This window comes from Colossoma macropomum, unplaced genomic scaffold (assembly GCF_904425465.1).
Source record: "Colossoma macropomum unplaced genomic scaffold, Colossoma_macropomum, whole genome shotgun sequence".
Classification (NCBI taxonomy): Eukaryota; Metazoa; Chordata; class Actinopteri; order Characiformes; family Serrasalmidae; genus Colossoma; species Colossoma macropomum.
Window position 1 is genome coordinate 207,658 of NW_023495319.1, and position 22,684 is coordinate 230,341.

At 39.8% G+C, this 22,684-nt stretch overlaps 2 long non-coding RNA genes across 5 annotated transcripts; both read left to right on the forward strand.

Moving 5' to 3' along the window:
- The first annotated feature begins 1,713 nt into the window (after positions 1 to 1,713).
- Positions 1,714 to 7,605, forward strand: LOC118801764. The gene is made up of 4 exons (XR_005006572.1): positions 1,714 to 1,896; positions 4,894 to 5,312; positions 5,588 to 5,674; positions 6,697 to 7,605. It is a non-coding gene; the product is annotated as an uncharacterized LOC118801764 (long non-coding RNA).
- A 6,176-nt stretch (positions 7,606 to 13,781) lies between these two features.
- On the forward strand, positions 13,782 to 22,234 carry LOC118801768. 4 transcript variants are annotated; one of them, XR_005006574.1, is made up of 5 exons: positions 13,782 to 14,094; positions 18,561 to 18,755; positions 19,396 to 19,903; positions 20,029 to 20,112; positions 21,393 to 22,234. It is a non-coding gene; the product is annotated as an uncharacterized LOC118801768 (long non-coding RNA). The 4 variants fall into 4 exon arrangements; XR_005006575.1 differs by having other exon boundaries at positions 13,783 to 14,007; positions 19,400 to 19,903; XR_005006576.1 differs by having other exon boundaries at positions 13,783 to 14,007; positions 18,561 to 18,692.
- The last annotated feature ends 450 nt before the right edge of the window (positions 22,235 to 22,684 follow it).

Here is a 22,684-nt window from a genome sequence, read left to right on the forward strand (position 1 = left end):
GGCTTTAGCAGAGCTCAGTAACGCTGAGATTAATAACTGATCATCACATTGATTTATCAGTCTACTCAGGCTTTAGCAGAGCTCAGTAACGCTGAGATTAATAACTGATCATCACATTGATTTATCGGTCTACTCAGGCTTTAGCAGAGCTCAGTAACGCTGAGATTAATAACTGATCATCACATTGATTTATCGGTCTACTCAGGCTTTAGCAGAGCTCAGTAACGCTGAGATTAATAACTGATCATCACATTGATTTATCGGTCTACTCAGGCTTTAGCAGAGCTCAGTAACGCTGAGATTAATAACCGATCACATTGATTTATCAGTCTACTCAGGCTTTAGCAGAGCTCAGTAACACTGAGATTAATAACTGATCATCACATTGATTTATCAGTCTACTCAGGCTTTAGCAGAGCTCAGTAACGCTGAGATTAATAACCGATCACATTGATTTATCAGTCTACTCAGGCTTTAGCAGAGCTCAGTAACGCTGAGATTAATAACTGATCATCACATTGATTTATCAGTCTACTCAGGCTTTAGCAGAGCTCAGTGACACTGAGATTAATAACTGATCACATTGATTTATCAGTCTACTCAGGCTGATTTTAAAAAAGTGTTTCTTTTAAAGATTTATTTTTATATATCATACATTTTTTTTTAATTAGCAGGAAAGTATTCTAAAAGTATTCTCCTAAAAAAGTATGTATTCTGTATTCTGAAGGCTGCCTTTATAAAATGTAACTTGGACGAACACAGTTATTTAATTTCTGTATTCTGAATACCTGTATTCTGTTACATCCCAACCCTGCAGATACCAAACCTGTCAAGACTGAAAGATTACATTTGGAGTGAGTAAGAAAAACTATTTATCAGGTTTCTGTCAGACTTTATCAGTGATTTCAAATATGTCTTTAAACAGTAATTTGACCTTCAGTTCACAGTATCTTGGTCTCTCCTAATTCAGAGAGAGAGAAGTCTTGTCTTGTATGGCTGGAAATAACTGCCTGGCGGTGTTGCAAAGATGGCTGCTAACTTTGGTAGTGGTCAGCAACCCTGCTGTTGTAAATGTATTTACATTTAGAAGTTTAATTCTAGTCCAAACACTACTAATACACTCTCATTCTCACCCATGAATTCCTTAGATCAACACCAGAGGTCACTGTCTTCCAAACAGACAGTGTTAATGCTGCAAGTCTGCACATTTTCAGCATCTGCTTTTGTTTTATACTGACTGTCCACTTTGTCAGAAACTCCTCTCCAGTGAGTGGAAACACAAGGCAGGTGTTTCTAATAAAGTGGCCAGTTAGTGGAAGTACAAAGTAGGTGTTTCTAATAAAGTGGCCAGGTAAGTGGAAGTACAAAGTAGGTGTTTCTAATAAAGTGGCACCTTGGTGTATATCATTAAAGGTACAATCAACCAGCCAGCAGTTGATTATGCACTGATTAGATAAAAAAAATCATAAACTAAACAATCTGGCTAAATACAAATGTAACACATTGAGAGCAAAGTAATCACATCAGACCTCACTGAGTCTTGACTTGTAGTATTGTTTACTGTTCTGCATCTGTCACATCACCAGGAAACCTGACTCGAAAAGCCTAGTTGATTTTACCGGCTTTCTCATAGCAGATAAACGTGAGATACTGTGAGCTTCTGTCTGTTTCCTGAGCCCCTCCTTCACCTGCCTGAACAGGAAGAAGAGATTCCAGAGGGGATGAAAGTGAAAGTGCTTCTGAACAGAGAAAATCTGCATGCGTTTCTTCTGCAGCCGCCCTATACAAGGCTAAACTTTTTGAATGAGATTGCATTTGTAGTTGTATTTGATGTTTTCAATGTGTTTTGTCTTCAATCTGCTGGATCAGCCCACCAAGCGTCAAGGAGGAAGACAGGTAAACTGTAGGAATGCACTGCATGCACTGTCCTCACAACACGGCATAAAACATGGGGGTTGATTTTGTGCAGAAGTGGGGGGACAACAGGTTTGGGGGCAATTAAATCTGTAACTTTCAGCTAACAACACAGTGCTCTTTAGACATACCTCTGAAGTGTCACATTCTCGCACTGCGGTCAGATCTCGTGGTCTTTTTAAAAGAGTATTAGTGAATGTACACTCCTGTGCAAAAAAAAAAAAATGGGCCAAGCCCAAATGGCAAAACATTATGCTTTTAATGGTCTTAACAACAAATCATTAATCAGTAAATTGGTAAGAATTAAAGAAATAGCTGCAGTGAGTCAGTGTGGAGAGTTTTCCCTTTGATTTCTTTAAGTGTTGTAGTTTAGTGTTTAAACCTGCAGACAGTCTTTTACAGACAGAAGAGTCAGTATTGATCCACTCAGCACTGACGGCTTCACACAGCTGAAAAACACTGCTGAGCTAGTTTGTGTTTACGGTGAGACTCCGAGCAGACCAAACCCATCAGTACACACCATTGGTATGTTGGTTACGGGAGTGTATGTATAGTATAGAGTTGGCCATTGTATGCTGGGGGACATCTTGTGGTCATATCCTTGTTCTACATCAGGGGAGTTCAGCAATAGAACAGAAGGGCTTATCACTAGTAACATCACAGCTGTGATTAGCATGTGGTTCGGCCCTAGACTGAACTGCCCGCTCAGTACGACACTACACTGACCTGTGTACCAGAGTAAGTTTTGACTTCTTGAGATGTTCAGGTATGTAGCACATATACTATAAGATAACACGTAACATTGCTATGGTGAAAATGTGAGACCCTGCCAGTCTGCAGTGACAGCAGAGGAGGGTAAAGTTCAGCTCCTCACTGCTGGGCTTTAGTTACATTTAGGGCATCATATGATCTTCAAAGAGGGGGGCAATTATTTATTATCACCCACCCCTAATTCTTCAGTGATATGAAGCTGAAGTCAGATATTCACCAGATTCTTGTTCACATTTTCCCGTTCCACCTTAAATGGAGCAGCAGTTACATTCTGCCGCTTCAGGCGTCAGAACTGCTGGACTATTTAAGGTGGAACATGAGATTAAGGAGACATCAGCATTCTACACTCTCAGAAATGAATGTATGAAACTGTCACTTGGGGAGTACCCCTCAGGGAAAAACGCAGCACCTTTAGTCAGGGAACATAACTGAACCATAATCCACTGAAATGATATGTTCTAAGCTGTACTGACTCCACACACCCCGTCTCGTCTCCAGGCTTTTATTTTACTGTTCTGTTTAAAACATTCGGTTATGAAAAGGTACAAATACGAACTTTTCACCTGGAAACACTTATTTAAGGTTCACAATCAGACCTTAAAACCACTGTTGGAGCTTTGAGGGAACATTTACACTGTTTGTACCTTGATGAACGAGAAATGTACCTGAACAGAACCTTTATTACTAACAGTGTGATTTTTTCAAGCTTGTTATAAAGGAAAGAAACAAAATACACTGAAACGACATTAAACTAAGATAAAACTATGGTTATCATAACTTTTAACAGAGAAAATTCTCACATTTGTGGGTTTCTTTGGTCTCTTGCACAGCATCTTGCCGGTTTGTATTTTTTTCTCATAACAATCTGAAAAACCTCTATTTGGAAGTTCATGTAGCTCTAACACTTCGCCCTACCCCTCTATCTCAACAAGAATCAGGACACCCTACCCCTAGATGTGAATACGGAAAACAGATGACTAAGGGCTAAATGGTAGGGGTGAGGGGCCTTAGTCTATCTCCGGTAGCTGCTCAGTTTAGGTTACAGGCTCCATAGTCAACTACACCCAGCATGAGTTCACTGTTAACCAGCATATTGATGGCATAGTATAATGTAGCTAACATTTTTGATAGAGACAGCCTTTTATAATGTATGTTTTATATGTGCTTTTCAGTAATCAGTGAGGACAGAGATGCAAAAGAGACAAGCAGAGAGAGAGAGAGAGAGAGAGTGAGAGATAGGTCAATTGAAATTAATTTAAAACTATCACTTGGTGTAGTGTAGGTTTCAGCATGTATTTTCAGCTGAAAATGAAAATATAAATAAGCAGTTAAATGATTACATAAATAAACTTAAACAGAGAACCTGGAGTCAAATCAATTTCTAGAAGAGTAATAGCAAGCAGTTTATAGAAGAATAAAGGGATGGGGAAAGAACAAATGAAAGGGAAAGGTGTATAACAGTTATGGATGCATAAAAAGGAGCGATTATTATGGTTTGTGTAATACTTATATTTGACAAATATTTTATTCACAATGAGATGTAGGTCACATTTCTGCAAAATTGACCTCACTAAAATTCTGATCCTAGTTATTGCATAGATTCAGGATAACCTGTGTGTTTCTGTTGCTTTTATACCAATCTTCTGCGAAATAAATGATTGCTGGCATTGCTATGCCAGGTTCAGCTCACTTCTCTTCAATACTTGCCACATTAACCTGGATGTCCCATTTATTGCAAATAATAGGAATAGTGAAACTACTGATGGCTTAAATGGGACTTTTGAGAGATCAAAGTAAATAAACAATTGATTCAGAAAAAGTTTTGATCTTTCGAAGCATTCGAATCAGCACCCATCTGATGATGCTCAGTGCAATGCTGGTTTTTAGACCACAGAAAAAGCACGTTTTTTCATAATAGTGTTAAGAAGCAAACTGACAACAGACATTCAGCCTCTTGTCTATATTATATGGTTATTATAAACATAAACAGAACAGGAAGGTAATTTTATCATTTTAAATAAACACAAATCATCTTTATTGAGAAACATGTTCTGTTTCACTGTCCTATGTTAATAATCTGCAAGCTAATAATGAAATATTATTATTATTTTTTATTATTATCATTGTTAAACATAAGCCAGCAGCAACATTTAACATCTAAATATTTCTACATTCTAATATCTACTTTATTCTTACAAACTGAACTAGGTTAAACTGACCTGTCTAAGAAGACCTATCTCAGAGGAATCAAACGAAGAGTGGAAAAAGAGGAGAAAATGGAGGAGAGGGAAAAAATCTTAGAAGAAAGAGAAAAGCTTCTGAATCAGAAAGAAATTCATTTACAAGAAAGAGAAAAACATCTGGATGGGAGAGAGACTCGTTTATGAGAGAGAGAGCAGCGTTTGGATAGGGAGAGAGACCCTGTTTGGAAGAAAGAGTAAAGCACCTGGATGGGAGAGAGCGACAAAGAGACCCAAGAGAGCATTTGTGGGAAAGGCTACGCGGAAGAGAAATGGATCTGAATTTGAGAGAAAGAGACCTGGAAATGAGACTTAGAGATCGAAAACTAATGGAAAGTAGTGTGATAGGAAAACAATCGCCGACAGAAGGAAAACCCACTGAACACAGTGAGTGAAGTTATAGCCTTTTCACCTGGAAGTTCCAGGACAGGTGAACCGGTTGATAGTCACTTTCTGAGCTGTGGAACCCTTTAGAATGAATGTTCTTCTGTGAACATTGTGAAATGTGAATATCAGCTGTTTCACCTCCTACAGCCTTAGAAACACCTTCTTCTGTGAAACGCTCTGATTCTCTACGAACTTTAGGTGCTATTCAGGCATTTACATTTATTACTGAAGTACATTTATATTTCTCTAATTACTGTGATGTTGTAATTTTACAGAGTCTGACACTTTTCCCCCAGAAGAAAGTTTTCCATTTACCTTCCCCAGCATGAAAAGAAGAGGAAGCACTGATCATCCCCCAGCCTGTAAGTCACTAGTCTGTCAGATTGTGAGTCACTGGTCATTATTCAATTGTCTTGATTTAACGATGTTACCATTAACTTAAAGGGGAATACCACTGACGTTTTAAAATCTCTGCATAATTAAATGTTTAAGATGTAAACAGTCATTCAGAGCGATCTGATGCGACATACTCTGAATGAACCTCTCTGCCTCTGATTCCCTGACTCTTCAAGCCCTGTGCTAACATTCAACAACCATGGGCTCCTCTAAGCAGCTGAGGATGTGAACATGAAGCAGACTGATGCCTACAACGAAGGAGAAGAGTATAAAAAGAACTGCTCATATTCAAAAGGCAAAGCAAAACCCCCACATGACAGCAATGACCTGCAGGAAGGTTCTGCATAGAAGAGTCACCAGAAAAAAACCTTACTTCATCACATAAGTCAGCGTTGAAGGTGTGCAAAACAAATACTGTGGAGTGATGAAGTAAAAATGGATCTCTGGCTACAATCACCAGAAGTATGTTTGGAGGAAAAAAGGAGCAGCATCGGATTGAAAAAAACACCATGCCAACTAAGCATGGATGTGGATCTGCAATGCTTTGGGGTTGTTTGACAGCCAGTGGCTCAGGAAAAGCTGCACGGATAGATGGAAGAAAAGATTCCACTAAATATCAGGACATTCTGGAATGTGATGACAACAGTAGATAATTCACTCACATCCTCAGAAGACGCTCCTTCACCAAGTTTAGACCGAGTTCTCTTTGAATTCTCTTTCAATTATCAGATTCATCTGCTTGGGGAAGAAGTCTGAAACACAACCCACGTTACAAAATGTGCTTCCACATGTTGTGTGCAATTACACATTTCCACCAGAGAGGTCTCCAAATCCCCAAATCCTACATAGTTTGGCTTTAATTGGTGTTATATTATCTGAGCAATGCTGTCTAGAGCTACTCGTATGATTGAAATGCATACAACTGCACTGAAACTGTGGAACCGTACTGCTTGTTCCATGTAGTAACTAAGTTTTTCTTTGCCTGCAGTTGGAGAAGAAAAAAGCCCACCGAATCCTGAGAAACCTGCGACTGAACCTGAAACTGCTGCCCAGTGTGGAAGTTCAGTCTAGAGATACTGGAGATGACACCAGGAATCATGTTGGAAGCTTTTAACACAACTGTAGTTTTTCCTTTTTCCACATCATTTTTTTATTTACATTTTTTTTTATTTAATCTAGCAGAAACTAAATATTAGTCCCACGTAACGAGTCTCAAAAGATTACAAAGGAACACATGCACCCTTTAGTTCTGCTGGACACCACCATCCCAGCAAATTTAATAATACATTTTTGAAAATTACCCTTAAAAAATAAAAAAGAAAGACCATTTCAGATTCAGCCTTTGACAAACTGAGCTACAACAGCTTTGCTATCAGACAAACAAGTTGGCATATATGGATTTTGGTTCCACAAATGTCGACTTTTTGCCCCGTTTTGTCAGCCTATGTGTAGGATCAGTGGTTGTGATTATGTTTGTGTGTGGTTTTGGATGCAACTTTGAGAAATCAGTGTGTGAGATCTGATCAAACTAAGCAACTAAGATTTCAGGTGTCCGAAATTCATCTGATCGTCCAGCTGCTCAGTTGGAGCCTGTTTGGGAAGTTAATTGCTTCCCTTCTCACACTGCACTTCAGGCAACTACCAATGAAGCTGAAATGCAGCCCCTTTATGAAATTCAGTCAGTTATGACCAAATTGGGCTGAAAATCACAGTGTCTGCCTGATGTAAGATTACGTAACATATAATGTGTGGACTAAGCTCTTACCAATACGAACACAGCTGCCCAGTCTAATAGATTTCCAAGCCTGTAATTTGATTATATTAGTCCTACATCCAGCCTATAGGGACACAAACAGAATTCACCATTTTATTATTTTCTAACCTGTTTAGAAACATTATGGTCATGTGCAGTTTTTTCTCTGAGCCCTAATTAAAACACACCATATGAAGGGCTGCTTACTGAATAAATGATACTGTATACATATTATATTCAGGTCTGTTCATTTCAGAATATTACAGATTGCTCTTAAATGGAAATTTATGCAATTTGTTGGGTTTTAAATGTCTTTTTTGTCCAGCATATGTCGTCAGTGTGCCATGTTTTGAAACAGTGATTTGTTTTCTGGTGTCTTTGGTTCAACTGATTCAGAGTTTCACAAAGCCTCCTCTCTTTGTTTCTTTGCGATGGCTTCTTTTCAAATACTCTCAACTGGCTCTCCTATAGAGCTGAACAGTGACCACTCACTTTTTCAGTGGCTCCAGTTTATTTTCTCCATGGACGTTTTATAAAATCCTTATATGAAGAATTTTAAGCACCCAAACCAGGCCACTGTGCATTTAGATGAATCACATTAACATTATCAACATCTTTTCAGAGCAAAAAAGGTTTTTAAAAACACACACAAAAAAAATACATTTCTCACTACTGTTTTTCTCTATATATTTGTTATTGTTGTTTACATTATAGTGTGTATATATATATATATGTATATATATATATATATATCACATATAATATTATGCACATACAGCATTTGCTTTTGGCTTCTCTGGTTTTGTGGGTTGTGATAGCTGCCTATAAGCTACTCACCACTACAGAAGCATATCAGCAGCAAACTTAGAATGAAAATGTAATATGTAAAATGTATGTCTTATGTTTGAATTTAAATTTCGGGCTCAAAATGAAAATGTTGGGCACAAAATGAAAATTTTGGGCTCAAAATGAAAATATTGCCATGCAGATCTACCTGCTGTTTAAAACCAATATGCTTTTATCTCTGGTTGAAGTATACATGAACTGGACAAATGTTGTAATATAACATTTTGAACAATATACAAGAAACGACCATCAGGATTCACATGTATTGTCTAGCTAGCTTAGCTTTCTGCTGCTAGCAGTGTGTAGGGCTGTATTAAGCTTAATGTCACCACAGAACATCAAAAATATTGAGTAAACACAGATTTGTTGACTCATATAAAGACTATGACATATTTGTTGCCTATATATGTCAATATGAAAAGAAAGGAGCGATTGAAAGAAGCTCACTCTTTCACCAGCATGGAAAAGAAAAAAGCACAAGACTGATGTTGCACTGCTACTATAGCCTCTGAACACAGAGCCTACACAACCACTTCAATCCAACCGCATTTTCATTTTCCTGTCATTGACATGATGTTTATTTTTGTGTCTAAGCCCATTATTTTCCCAATGATAATTAAGTGGACTATCAAAAAAAGGTATTTCAGTTATATAAAATTCTAAATAAAATAGTTAGGCAGGATTTTATGTGTAAAAAAAAAATCAAAAATAAAAACCATGTTGGAAAATAAGGCAACATTAAAAGTGCTCAAGTCACTGAAACACTTTTACGCAAGTTCTTACTTCCTCAATGTCAGGTGGCACAACCAAAACAAAGCACTTTTATTTTGACATGCTTTTACGAAAGAGGGGCCAGGGCACTGTATCATAAAGAAGACCCCAAGTGACCTTCAGGGTGCAAAGCCAAGGTCACAGATTTAGTAAAATGTGACGTTTGAGTCGGAACAGTTGAGTTTACTATGTCCATGAAATGTGGAATTATTATAATATGTTATAATAATGATAGTAATTATATATATTATTATATTCCCCAAGTGACACATTATTATATAATTATATTATATTATATAATTATAAGTATACAATAATATTATATAATTATATAATAATTATTATTATATGATGTTTATTTATTTTAAAAAATGTAAGAATAAGTAGCATTTTCTTTTAGATTTTATGAAGTATATACACTATATTGCCAAAAGTATTCGCTCGTCTGCCTTCACACGTATATGAACTTGAGTGACATCCCATTCTTAATCCATAGGGTTTAATATGATGTTGGCCCACCCTTTGCAGCTATAACAGCTTCAACTCTTCTGGGAAGGCTTTCCACAAGGTTTAGGAGTGTTTATGGGAGTTTTTGGTCATTCTTCCAGAAGCGCATTTGTGCAGTCAGACGCTGATGTTGGACGAGAAGGCCTGGCTCGCAGTCTCCGCTCTAATTTATCCCAAAGGTGTTCTATTGGGTTGAGGTCAGGACTCTGTGCAGGCCAGTCAAGTTCTTCTACACCAAACTCGCTCATCCATGTCTTTATGGAGCTGCTTTGTGCACTGGTGCGCAGTCATGTTGGAACAGGAAGGGGCCAAACTCCCCAAACTGTTCCCACAAGGTTGGGAGCATGAAATTGTCCAAAATCTCTTGGTGCTGAAGCATTAAGAGCTCCTTTCACTGGAACTAAGGGGCCGAGCCCACCTCCTGAAAAACACCCCCACACCATAATCCCCCCTGCACCAAACTTTACACTCGGCACAATGCAGTCAGACAAGTACTGTTCTCCTGGCAACCGCCAAACCCAGACTCGTCCATCGGATTGCCAGACGGAGAAGCGTGATTGGTCACTCCAGAGAACACGTCTCCACTGCTCTAGAGTCCAGTGACGGTGCTTTACACCACTGCATTCGACGCTTTGCATTGTGCTTGGTGATGTAAGGCTTGGATGCAGCTGCTCAGCCATGGAAACCCATTCCATGAAGCTCTCTATGCTGTTCTTGAGCTAATCTGAAGGCCACATGAAGTTTGGAGGTCTGTAGCGATTGACTCTGCAGAAAGTTGGTGACCTCTGCACACTATGTGCCTCAGCATCCGCTGACCCCGCTCCGTCATTTTACGTGGCCGACCACTTCGTGGCTGAGCTGCTGTCGTTCCCAATCGCTTCCACTTTGTTATGATACCACTGACAGCTGACTGTGGAATATTTAGTAGTGAGAAAATTTCACGACTGGACTTGTTGCACAGGTGGCGTCCTATCACGGTACCACGCTGGAGTTCACTGAGCTCCTGAGAGCGACTCATTCTTTCACTAATGTTTGTAGAAGCAGTCTGCAGGCCTAGGTGCTTGGTTTTATACACCTGTGGCCATGGAAGGGATTGGAACACCTGAATTCAATGATTTGGATGGGTGAGTGAATACTTTTGGCAATATAGTGCATTTGTTCTTTACACTGACAATATCCACAGCATGCTCAGAAATGTCTACAGAGATGTAATTTATAATAATAACAGTAACCTATCATCATATTGCCTATCCCTACACTGAATTTAGTTATTTGCTACTGGAATTAGAGCACTGTGGCTAAATTACAGCTGTATTTTGTTTTAGCTGGTCTTTATGCTAAAAGTCAGCAGCAGGCTGAATGATCTGTGACGCATAAAAAGTAATGAACTCTATAGAGCTGCCTGTTCTGTCAACCAGTACCAGATTCACAGTGACTCTGAATGTCATGCTTGAACCTCTCAATGCTGACTTAGCTTCTTATTCAAATTTCTGCTCCATCTTAAATAGTGCAGCAGTTACATGTTAGCGTCCATCCAGGTGTCTGAACGTAGCTGCTACCTCATTTAAGGTGGAATAGGAAATAAGAATCAAAAGCTAACTTCAGCTTCTTCTAATCACTCTCCACTGTACCAGTCTCGGCTACAGTCAGTAAACCAGGTGTGGCCGCTGGTTTAACCCTTAAATAAGTACAGATGAACACTAGGATGTAACATTTATAGTTTGTCTGAGCGTTTTTGTGCTTATATATGGAAGCTCACAGTAACTGGCCCAAAGCTGGGAATTCTACCGACTCTTTCAATTACCCACTTTGGAACTGACTATTATGGATTATTTAATCAAAAATCTAATTCATGCACTTTTCCCCACTTATGCCAAATGTCTCGGAGTCGGGGCTAGCCGCCCTGAGGGAACTTCAGTACTCTAAACGGTCTCAGAGTCAGGGCTAGTGGCTCTGAGGGAACTTCAGTACTCTAAATGGTCTCAGAGTCGGGGCTAGCCGCTCTGAGGAGCCGTCAGGTGGATAAAACAGAGAGTAAAAATTAGTTAGTAGTTAACATACTTTTTCATTTTCTTTCTCTCTCTTTCTCTCTTTCTGTCTCTCTCTCTCTTTCTGCAGTAGCAAGAAAAAGTTCGGTACTTTCTCATTTATTAAAGGCATATGGACCTTTTTCTATATGCCTTTCCAAAACATTTGACATTACAGCCTCAAACGCAACAGTAATTTACCTTTATTAACCATAGTTCGGTTCAGACTGTTCTGTTTGTATTTACTGCCTCTTAAAACGAGCTGCTTCTATTGGATGTATGACTGGATGGCTGCCTGGGTGTGTCTTCCACCCAGGAGGACAGCCAGAGCCGGTTTATGAGAAGCCTGGCCATTTCCTATTCCCTCTGTTATAACATAAACAGGACTGCTAAACAGCAGAGGGCGCCTGCGAGTGAGTCCTCAATGAATGGGAGTAGAATGGAGCCCAACGGCTAAAAACGGAAAGTTCAAATAGTTTCTAATCACCCAGAACTTTCCTTTAAAGGAGGTGGATGAATTTCACTAAAAAGCAAAGAAATCACACCTGTATGTTTCCTTTTTCTACAGCAAACGGGTTTGGGGCAGCATAAGGCGGGCATTACTGCTAGAGAGTGATGATTGATTGGCGAGCGGAGCAGCTCATTGGCTGTTCGCGCTCACTGATGTCATGAACGTACATGAGGTGCTGTTTCAAACTCCTATAGCTCGAGTTTAAAAGCTCTTACAAATATAACAGCAGTGTTAAATGTTTTATGCTGCTCTGTGTTCAGGAAATTATTGTATTCTTTTACTCTAAAAATGTTTAAGTATTTATAAACTATGATTTTGCTCAGATGCTCCATATCAGCCCATTCATTTTGGACTCACTCGGGAGCGCCCTCTAGCGTTTGAGAAAACCGGAAGATTTTGCAGAGTGGAAATTCTCCTCTCTACAAGTTCTCTGCTACAGCCAATGTTAATGTTTGGAGACATTCTGATTTGGTCTATTACCTGTTAGCTACATTAGCCTTGCAGCTCCACTGCTAAAACTTAAAACGCAAACTTCAGACACCAAACATGTCTTGTCTGAATGGCTGCATTTGAAGTGAGGAAGGAGAGCTACATAAATTTGCTGAATTTTACTGAACTCTTGCTTTAGCATGATTTAACATAGTGGTCAGCAACCTTGCTGTGGTACATGTGTCTAGATGTTAGTTCCAGTCTAAACACTACTAATACTTTCCAATTCTCATCTGTGAGTTCCTAAGATCTCCACTAGAGGTCACTGTCTCCCAGGCAGTGTTCATGGTGCACAATTGTCCATTTTCAATGACTGCCTTTGTTATACCCTCCCTGTCCACTTTATCAGACTCTCAACCTAGCAGTGACACTGACGTGTGTGAAAACTCTGTGACTGATACACTCGCACAAGCAGGTGCGTGTTCATAGGTGTTTCTAATTAAGTGGCCAGCGAGTAGAAGCACAAGGAGGGCGTTTCTAAATAAGTGGCCAGCGAGTGGAAGCGCTAGGAGGGCGTTTCTAATAAAGTGGCCAGCGAGTGGAAGCGCAAGGAGGGCGTTTCTAATAAAGTGGCCAGCGAGTGGAAGCGCAAGGAGGGCGTTTCTAATAAAGTGGCCAGCGAGTGGAAACGCAAGGAGGGCGTTTCTAATAAAGTGGCCAGCGAGTGGAAGCGCAAGGAGGGCGTTTCTAATAAAGTGGCCAGCGAGTGGAAGCGCAAGGTGGGCGTTCCTAATAAAGTGGCCAGCGAGTGGAAGCGCAAGGTGGGCGTTTCTAATAAAGTGGCCAGCGAGTGGAAGCGCAAGGTGGGCGTTTCTAATAAAGTGGCCAGCGAGTGGAAGCGCAAGGTGGGCGTTTCTAATAAAGTGGCCAGCGAGTGGAAGCACAAGGTGGGTGTTTCTAATATAGTGGCCAGACAGCAGTTGACTATGCATTGAATAGATTAAAAAAATATATAAACTAGACAATCTGGCTGAATCAGATGTAATGGAGTGTATTACATCTGATAAAGTAATCATACCCGACCTTATTGAGTCTCTGTAAGTACTTTTTTACTGTTCTGCATCAAACATATCAACAGGAAATCTCGCTCAGCCCAGCAGACTTTACAGACATTACTGTGAGAGAAAGAAGAGCTGCTGTGAGCTGCTGCCCGTTTCCTGAGCCCCTCCTTCAGCTGCTTCGCCAGGGCGGAGAGATTCCAGAGGGAACGAAACCGAAAGTGCGTCTGAACGGGGAGCAGTTTCAGGCGTTGTTTCTGCCGCCATCATAGGAAAAGCTCAACTTTTTACAGCGCGGTGGTTTTGTAGTTGTATTCGATGCTTTCAGTGTTTTTCTTCAGCAAGTTTCTCTCCGATCTGCTGGATCAGCCCGTCAAACTGCTGAAGAAGAAGAAAGGTAAATGGAGGATGAATGCACTGCAGTCACAACACGGAGCAACACAGGGGGCTGATTTTGTTCAGAAGTGGGGGGGCAGAGCTGAGGGTGAGTGAGGTAGTTAAACCTGCCATTTTCAGCTTCACCTTTCAAATCTCACACATTACAGAGAATTTCTGGCTGAAAACTGATCTTAAGGGCGTATTAGTAAATATACGTGAAATCCGGTGGCCACTGAATGCTGTGCAACGAGGGACATCTTGTGGTCATATGCTGGTACTACATCAGTGGGTTTTTAGAACCATAGTTATCACAAATAACATCACAGCCGTGATGCTACAATAAGTCCCGACCCCCAGTGCTCCACTGCTTTTATACAACCTGCTGCTGGAAAAAACACAGCATAGCCAGCAAAACCAGCATATAATATGTTTTAGATGCAGGTATGCTGGACAACGAGCATCACCATGATGGCTAAACCAGCTAAACCAGCGCCAGATGGCATAATCCAGTTTAGACTTGCAGCAGGGCAGTTGTGCAAAATAAATAATAAAACATTGTATCCAGTTTGCTTTGATATTGGCGATTACTGCAGCTACAAAAAGTATTAGCCCTCTATGTTACAGACAGAGCCTTAAACATGCTGCATTATCAGGTTTAGCACTATTTTTCATGATGGTGTTTAGAAACATTCTGACATCAGATATTCAGCCTCCATGTCTTTATTGTATATGCATGTATGGTTATTATATTAATATATATGGTAAGAAATGTTGTTTAATTAAAGCTACATTTCTCCATTAAACTAAACATCCATAAGATTTTGTTAATATGTTTTTGTATTTACTAGGCTGTTGTAAGTTGTGAGGAGAGCGCTTATGCAGCTGAGATTAGGAGTAAAACCAATGATAAAACTTTGTTTTTCTTCTTCCTATTATCATTATTATTATTAACACAGTGCAGTCTGGCACATCAGTTCTCCCTAAACACAAAATAAATAAAAATAGGGAGATAGCTTTGCATCTCTTTTAAAAATTGTGAGTATGTGGGAAATCCGATGATGTTGTGTTGATGACAGTCACAGATCTGAGAACAGAGAGGATTTTCTGGCTCTCCATTAGGTGGATTTTAGTGTGTTCAAAACATCTTCATCCCAGATCAGCAGCTCACACTTCTCCCCAGGAATGCAGGAAAAACACCCCAAGCGTTTAGAAACAGTGTGAAACCTCGTTAATGCTGGTCACGTGATTTTTCATTCTGATATGGACTCAAAACAATGTATCAAAAAGCCGCGCTTCAGTGAATCAAATCAGTTTAGAATCTGACGTAAAATGTTCCCCAACCAGACTGTGCCGCTGAAACTAACTGGTATAAGACAGACATTATAGATACAATCCATTCTCTGTGCAGTTCCTCACATTCTCCCACAGATGGTCTCTTGCTACCCACAAGGTTTTCCCTACCAGATGATCTTACTCCTGCTGACTGAGGAGACTGTAAAATCTCACACATTCAGTTATCTGATCTTGAGTTGCTTTATACTGTAAGACTATCGCTGGCTGCAATATTTCTTTGTGTCTTAGTCCCACAGTTTGCTGCTGAACAGAGATTAAAAACAGTGCAAGTGTTCCAGAGTGAAGACCTCATTTTAAAATGTGATTGACCACTTAATGTTTGCTCTCTGTTGACTCCCTGTGCTGCTCTATGAACCACATTAGACATGATATGAATTACGGGGTAGGCAGGGTGTGGTTCAACCTCACCCAAAGGAGGCAGAGGCAATAGGTTAGGGTAGGGGGCTCTTATAGCAGAGTTTATTATTTTGTTATTCTTTCCTTACTGGGCTTCCTAAGAAAACGGATCCTCACAGCACCAACACAGAGAGCTCATATCACCCCGTTACACACTGCACTGACCGCCTGGATCTGTTAGAGAGAGTTTAAAGCTCTGCTGCTGGTTTTTAAAGCTCTAAATGACCTTAAAGCTCCTGACCGTCTGTTTATGATCTCAGATCTGCAGATTCTGAACACCTTCAGTAAAACACAGAAAACGTGGAGAGACTCTTTCAGTTATTCTGCTTCTAAACTGTGGAGCTCAGTTCAGCTTTTATTAGACAGTCGAGCTCAGAGCTCACTTTTAATAAACATCTGAAAACGCAGCTCTTTAACTCAGCGCTTCAGTAAAACTCTACGACTCTTTGGTGTTTATATTTAATCTGATCTGTTATTGACTTATATGATTTTAATTCAATACTCATAGTTTCTTCTGTTACTATTAAGCTTTATCACCTGTCTGTAAAACACTCTGAGCTGCCACCAGTGTGAAAAGTGCTCCATAAATGAAGATATGATTATTATTATTATTATTATTATAAATGACAGTAAATCATTTTTAAAATTGACACTAAAACATCTAAGAAAGACACTGTAATACAAATTCAGAGACCCCTACAGTGGACTAAAGCAGTTTATAATTGTTGTAGTTCATAGTTCATACACTGTCTTGGGATTGACTCTCTTATTACCATTGAAGTACATATAGCAAAAAAGGGTAAATTAAAGCAAATCTTTTCAAGTAAATTGGATGAAAAGTGATGCAGTTCCTGGCTGTGACTGTGATAGCAGGGAGTGACCTGGGGAGGTGCTGCTGCTGCACTAAATGCAGCGCTGCCTCTGCTCTGCTACCAGATTTACTAGTGTAGCCTGAAAAGTGGATGCCCATTCACCCAATCCTATCAGACACCACCAGTGCTAGAAGAGAGTCTCTGGGTTTACTCACGCTGCAGGGTGGCAGCTGAAGACAGGATTTTGTCTAAAAGCTCACAAAATAAACGTTAGGCCTTATTTAGTCCATAATATACACTGTCAGAAATAAAGGTTCTGTTCAGGTACATTTCTCGTTCATCAAGGTACAAACAGTGTAAATGTTCCCTCAAAGCTCCAACAGTGGTTTTAAGGTCCAGTTGTGAGCCTTAAATAAGTGTTTCCAGGTGAAAAGTTCGTATTTGTACCTTTTCATAACCGAAACAGAACAGTAAAATAAAAGCCTGGAGCCGAGACGGGGTGTGTGGAGTCAGTACAGCTTAGAACATATCATTCAGTGGATTATGGTTCAGTTATGTTCCCTGACTAAAGGTACTGAGATGGACCCTTGAGGGTTCCACCACAGTGACAAGTTTACTGCCTTTATTTCTGAGAGTGTAGAGAATGAAGGTTCATTACAGATTTGAAGGAGGTTATGGAGGTCAGTGATCAAGATGAAAGCGAGTGTGAGAAATTCGGCAAGGAGAGTCAGGAGAGTGGAGCTTTGGCGTTGACTGGAGTTCATTTCCACATACAGAGTCTGGGTACAGCGTGGTCGATCAGTCAGTCAGCAGGATCAGGAGTCTAGTCTAACATTTTGGAAGGACCTTATATACATTGAACAACTAAGGAGGGAAGGAGGAGCAAAAGGACTTTGAGGAGGGGTTATAGATGGGGGATATTAATAGCGATGTAGGGGGCAGAGATAAGGGGGTGATTGTTATCACCTTAAGGCCGTGAGACGAAGGGTCATTTAAATACAAACAAAGGAGGGAGGGGGCAAGGTGAGAGTGTGACAGTTATCACTACTCTGCAAGCAAAAGACCATTTGCTAAAACTCTACAATAAACAAGCTTAAGATTATAAGAAAATAACAATACAAGAGAATAACATGTTGAGAGAATTACATCAGAAAGGAAAATAACATGGTGACAATATTTTCTCTCACGAGGCACAATTGATTACGTTTTCAATTAAAATGAACGCTGAATTTAATTACATTGATATATGTCATGATGAAGTTCAGTTGTCTAGCCTATTACACATGCTTACAGAGCAAAATTCACTGCTTCTTACTGCACCAATGAGACTGAACTGATCTATAGTTTGTGTATTTGAATAATATATTTAGAACCTGTAGCTGATCTAAGAGAGGAGACAGCGCTGCTGACCTTTAGTGTCTTTGCTTCATTTGTGTCTGTTGTAAGTGGATGAATAGAGTGTTTAAGTCATATTATGTCTGTGTTTAATACAGAGAGACAGATCTGCTGATAGATTTTCTGGCTGGTCCTGCTCTAAAAGTTAATGATCAACAGGACCCCCATCCATAAACCTCTAGTGATGGCTAGGGCTGCAACAAACAACTAATTTGATAGTCGAATAATCGATCGATTACTGAAACGAATAATCAATTATTCGGATTATGAATCACTACATTACCAAATAACTTTTATGTAGCTGTTAGCTTTTAAATTTTGTTTTATGTATTTGCTAACTAACAGTGAAGACAATAAAGGTGAATACCATTCAAGAATTCACTGTACTCATTAACTTTCCTGCTAATACAAAAGATAAAAAAAACCCCAATATATTTTTCCAACTAAGAATGTACAAACCAAGAATGTGCAAAGTAGCAGCAAGAAAATATAACAAAACTAAATCAAGTAAATAAAAAACATTCTAAATTTAAATGTTAAATGTAAACTGTGCAGTCTGTGCTCTGTGCTCTGCTGTCTGTCTAAACTCTGCTGAAACTAAATTTTACAATCACAGGTCTTTATTGAAACGGAGGGAAGTCAGCATCTCTCTGTGCTCTTGGGAGTGTGTCGCTCTCCTCTCAGAGCAGACATTCCCCACTGCAGAGGAGATGCGCTCCGATGGAGCAGAGGGGAAATCTTCTTCACAGTAAGCCGCCGTGTTTCCTCTTCGGACGCTCCCGCATGGAGGATGTGCTCCCTGCCAGCTGAGGTCGGCTTTACAAACAGCACAACTGACCACCTTTTTTCGGAGTTTAGCACTTTTGAGGATTTTGTTCTTCGGGTAGCCATTGCATTGTTGACTCTCCAGTGAGTGGCAATGTTAAAACGTTCCTAGTGAACGCGAGAAAGACATATAATGACGTCACCAACTAATCGACTACTAAATTAGTTGCCAACTAATTTGGTCGTCGATTTTAGTCGATTAAGTCGAATAATCGTCGCACCCCTAGTAATGACACTGATTACTGAGTAGCTTATAGAACTGCAGTGGGACTTTTTAGTTCATGCAGCGTCTATCAGGATCTGAAGCTTATCTCTGTTCTTGGATCTTTTTGGTTTAAAATAAAATGCTAAAGCTCCAAAGTCAGATGAGTGATCAACAGTAAAGTTTTGTGATAATCATTCCTCTTTTTTCTGCTTAATTGTTAATGCTATGTGTGAAATATGCTAAAACTAAGCATGCCTGTGTTTGTTTTGTCCAGTTCAAGCAGGCTTCTCTTTACCTGATGTGCTAAAATTGGTTAATGGAAAACAATGCCATGAAAACTGATAGAGAGGCTGCTCAGACCTAATTGCCACATTCATACATTAACCATTTCTACATTCTAATATCTATTATATTTTTGCAGACAGGCCTAGGTTAACCTCACCTGTCCAAGAAGACCTATCTCAGAGGAATCAAAAGAAGAATGGAAAAAGAGGAGAGAATGGAGGAGAGAGAAAAAATCTTAGAAGAAAGAGAAAGGCATCTGAATCAGAAAGAAATTCATTTTCTAGAAAAAGAAAAACATCTGGATGGGAGAGAGACTCGTTTATTAGAGAGAGAAAAGCATCTGGATGGGAGAGAGACCCGTTTGGAAGAAAGAGAAAAGCGCTTGGACGAAAGAGATATTCGTTTGGATGAGAGAGAAAAGCGCCTGCAAAGAAGAGAGAGACAGACAGACCCAAGAAAGTACCGCTTGTATGGGGGAAGTACGTGGGAGTACATACATGACAGAGAACATGATCTGGATTCGAGAGAGGATGCACTGCAAGTGAGAGAAAGAGAGCTGGAAAGGAGACTAAGAGATCTAAAACTAACAGAAAGTAGTGTGAAGGGAAAGCAACCACCGACAGAAGAAAAACTCATTTCACATGGTAAGTGATGATATATCCTTTTCAGCTTAGGTGCTATTCAATGATTTACATTTTTTACTGAAATAGCTTTATTATTGAAGTAGATTCTTTGATTTTTCTGTTTCTGTGATATTGTAATTTTACAGGGTCTTTGCCGTCCCCAATAACAAGTTATCCATATATCTTCCCCCTCAAAAAACGAAGAGGAAGCATTGGAGAACCTCCAAACTGTAAGTCATTATCCTGTCAGGTTGTCAGTCATTGTTCATTATTCAATTGTCTTGATTTAACACTGTTACAAAGAACTTAAAGGGGAATACCACTGGCTTTTTAAAATTTCTGCATAATTAAATGTTTAAGATGTAAACAGTCATTCAGAGTGATCTGATGTGACATACTCTGAATGGACCTCTCTGCCTCTGATTCCCTGACTCTTCAAGCCCTGTGCTAACATTCAACAACCATGGGCTCCTCTAAGCAGCTGAGGATGTGAAAATGAAGCAAACTGATACCTACTAAAAAGGAGAAGAGTATAAAAAGAACTGCTCATATTCAAAAGGCAAAGCAAAACCCCCACATGACAGCAAAGGACCTGCAGGAAGGTTTAGCTGACACGAGAGGTGGTGCACTGTGCAGCACTGCTTGTGCTAACATAATCTGCATGGAAGAGTCATCAGAAGGAAACCTTACTTCATCACATAAGTCAGTGTTGGAGGTGTGCAAAACAAATACTGTTTTTGTTCAGTTTGTTTGTTTATTTTTGGAGAAAAACAGGAGCAGCGTCTGATAAAAAAAATATCTGTAATGCTTTGGGGTTGTGTGGAAGCCAGTGGCTCAAGAAACACTGCAAGGGTGGAGGGAAGAATTAATTGAACTAAATATCAGGACATTCTAGAGGCAAATGTGACCCACACAGTAAAGAAGCTGAAGCTGGAAAGAGGCTTCTACAACAGGATAATGACCCAACACAGACCTCAAAGTCCACCATGAACTACTTCAAGAAATGCAAGTTGAAGCTTCTGGAAGCCTCCTGACTTGAATATCTGTTTTTTCGTGGGAGTTTTTCAGAACATGATCTTCATGTATTAACGTCACACACAGGCTCAAAAAGAAGGTCCGCCTCAGATTATCTCAAAATCAACATCATACTGATTAAGATATGATGACAGTAGTAGATAATTCACTCACATCCTCAGAGACGCTCCTTCACCAAGTTCAGAGTTCTCTTTAAATTCTCTTTCAATCATTGGATTTACCCACTCGGAGAAGGGGGCGAAGCACAACCCATGTTACACAACGTTCCACCGCACATTGTGTACAATAACACGTTTCTACCAGAGGGGGCTCCAACATAGTCTTACATAGTTCAGCTTTAATTGGTCTCATATTATCTGAGCCATGCTGTGTAGAGCTACTCATATGAATGAAATGCATTGAACTGCACTGAAACTGTGGAACTGTGTGGCTTGTTGAAGGTCCATGTAGTAACTAAGTTTTTCTTTGCCTGCAGTGGGAGAAGAAAAAAGCCCACCAAATCCAGAGAAACCTGCAACTGAACCTGACCCTGTTGCCCAGAGCTGAGTTCAGTCTAGAGACACTAGAGATGACACCAGGAATCACGTTGGAAGCCTTTAACACAATTGCAGTTTTCCGGTTTTCCACATCATGTTTTTAGTTACAGTTTATCTAGCAGAGACAGAGCTAAAGATTTGTCCCACATAACGAGTCTCATAAAATTACAAAGGAACATATGCACTCTTTAGTTCTGAGCGTGTGTTTGTGTGTCTAACAAAATTGTATAAGACAGGAAAATAGATAAATGGAAGAAAAACTGTGACAGTTGTGTTGCAGTGGGCAGAAAACAGATGAAACACATGATAAGACACACAAGCGCTAACGTTATTCTATTTAGCTGAATGGCCAAGTCAGGAATGTTTCAGTCAGGTTTTTATTAAAAAGACAAGGAACAGCCCAGAATAAAAGCAACTATTCAAGTACAAAATAAGTTTATTTAAGTATCTAAAAGTATTTTATTTAATTAAGAAAATGTAATTAGGCCATGATATATCTTTTTGGCTATACTAGCCACTACTACAATGGTGTACACGTTCTATGTAAATATGTATGTGTCTAAGAGTGTGTGTTAGGGTGTTCTAGGTAGATTCTCAAATAATAAAAGTATGTAAGGTAGATCCCTATGATGGACTGGCGACCTGTCAAGGGTGTATCCTGCCTTCTGCCCGATGACAGCTGGGATAGGCTCCAGCTCCCCCGCGACCCAGAAGGAGAAGCGGCTTAGAAGATGTGTGTGTGTGTACTGTTCATCTCCATAAAGGCCTTCATGGTGTTGTAGCTCTGAGACTCATTAATTACGTTATTATTTAAACATAAAATTAATTACTGCAGTAAGGTGGACTTAGCAGGGATGCTTTTAGTAACTCTGCACTGTACATTGTTTATGCTTCAGGGTTTCTGAAGTGGGTCTTAATAAATAAAAGGAAATAATTAGCCTAATCAGCCTGGAAGCTGTTCATCATTTCTGTTTTATCAACCTTAAAGGTCAGTAATCTTTACACCAGCCTTGTAGGCATGCACACTACATTGCCAAAAGTATTCAGTCACCCATCCAAATCATTGAATTCTGGTGTTCCAGTCACTTCCATGGCCACAGGTGTATAAAACCAAGCACCTAGGCCTGCAGACTGCTTCTACAGACATTAGTGAAAGAATGAGTCGCTCTCAGGAGCTCAGAGAATTCCAGCGTGGTACCGTGATAGGATGCCACCTGGGCAACAAGTCCAG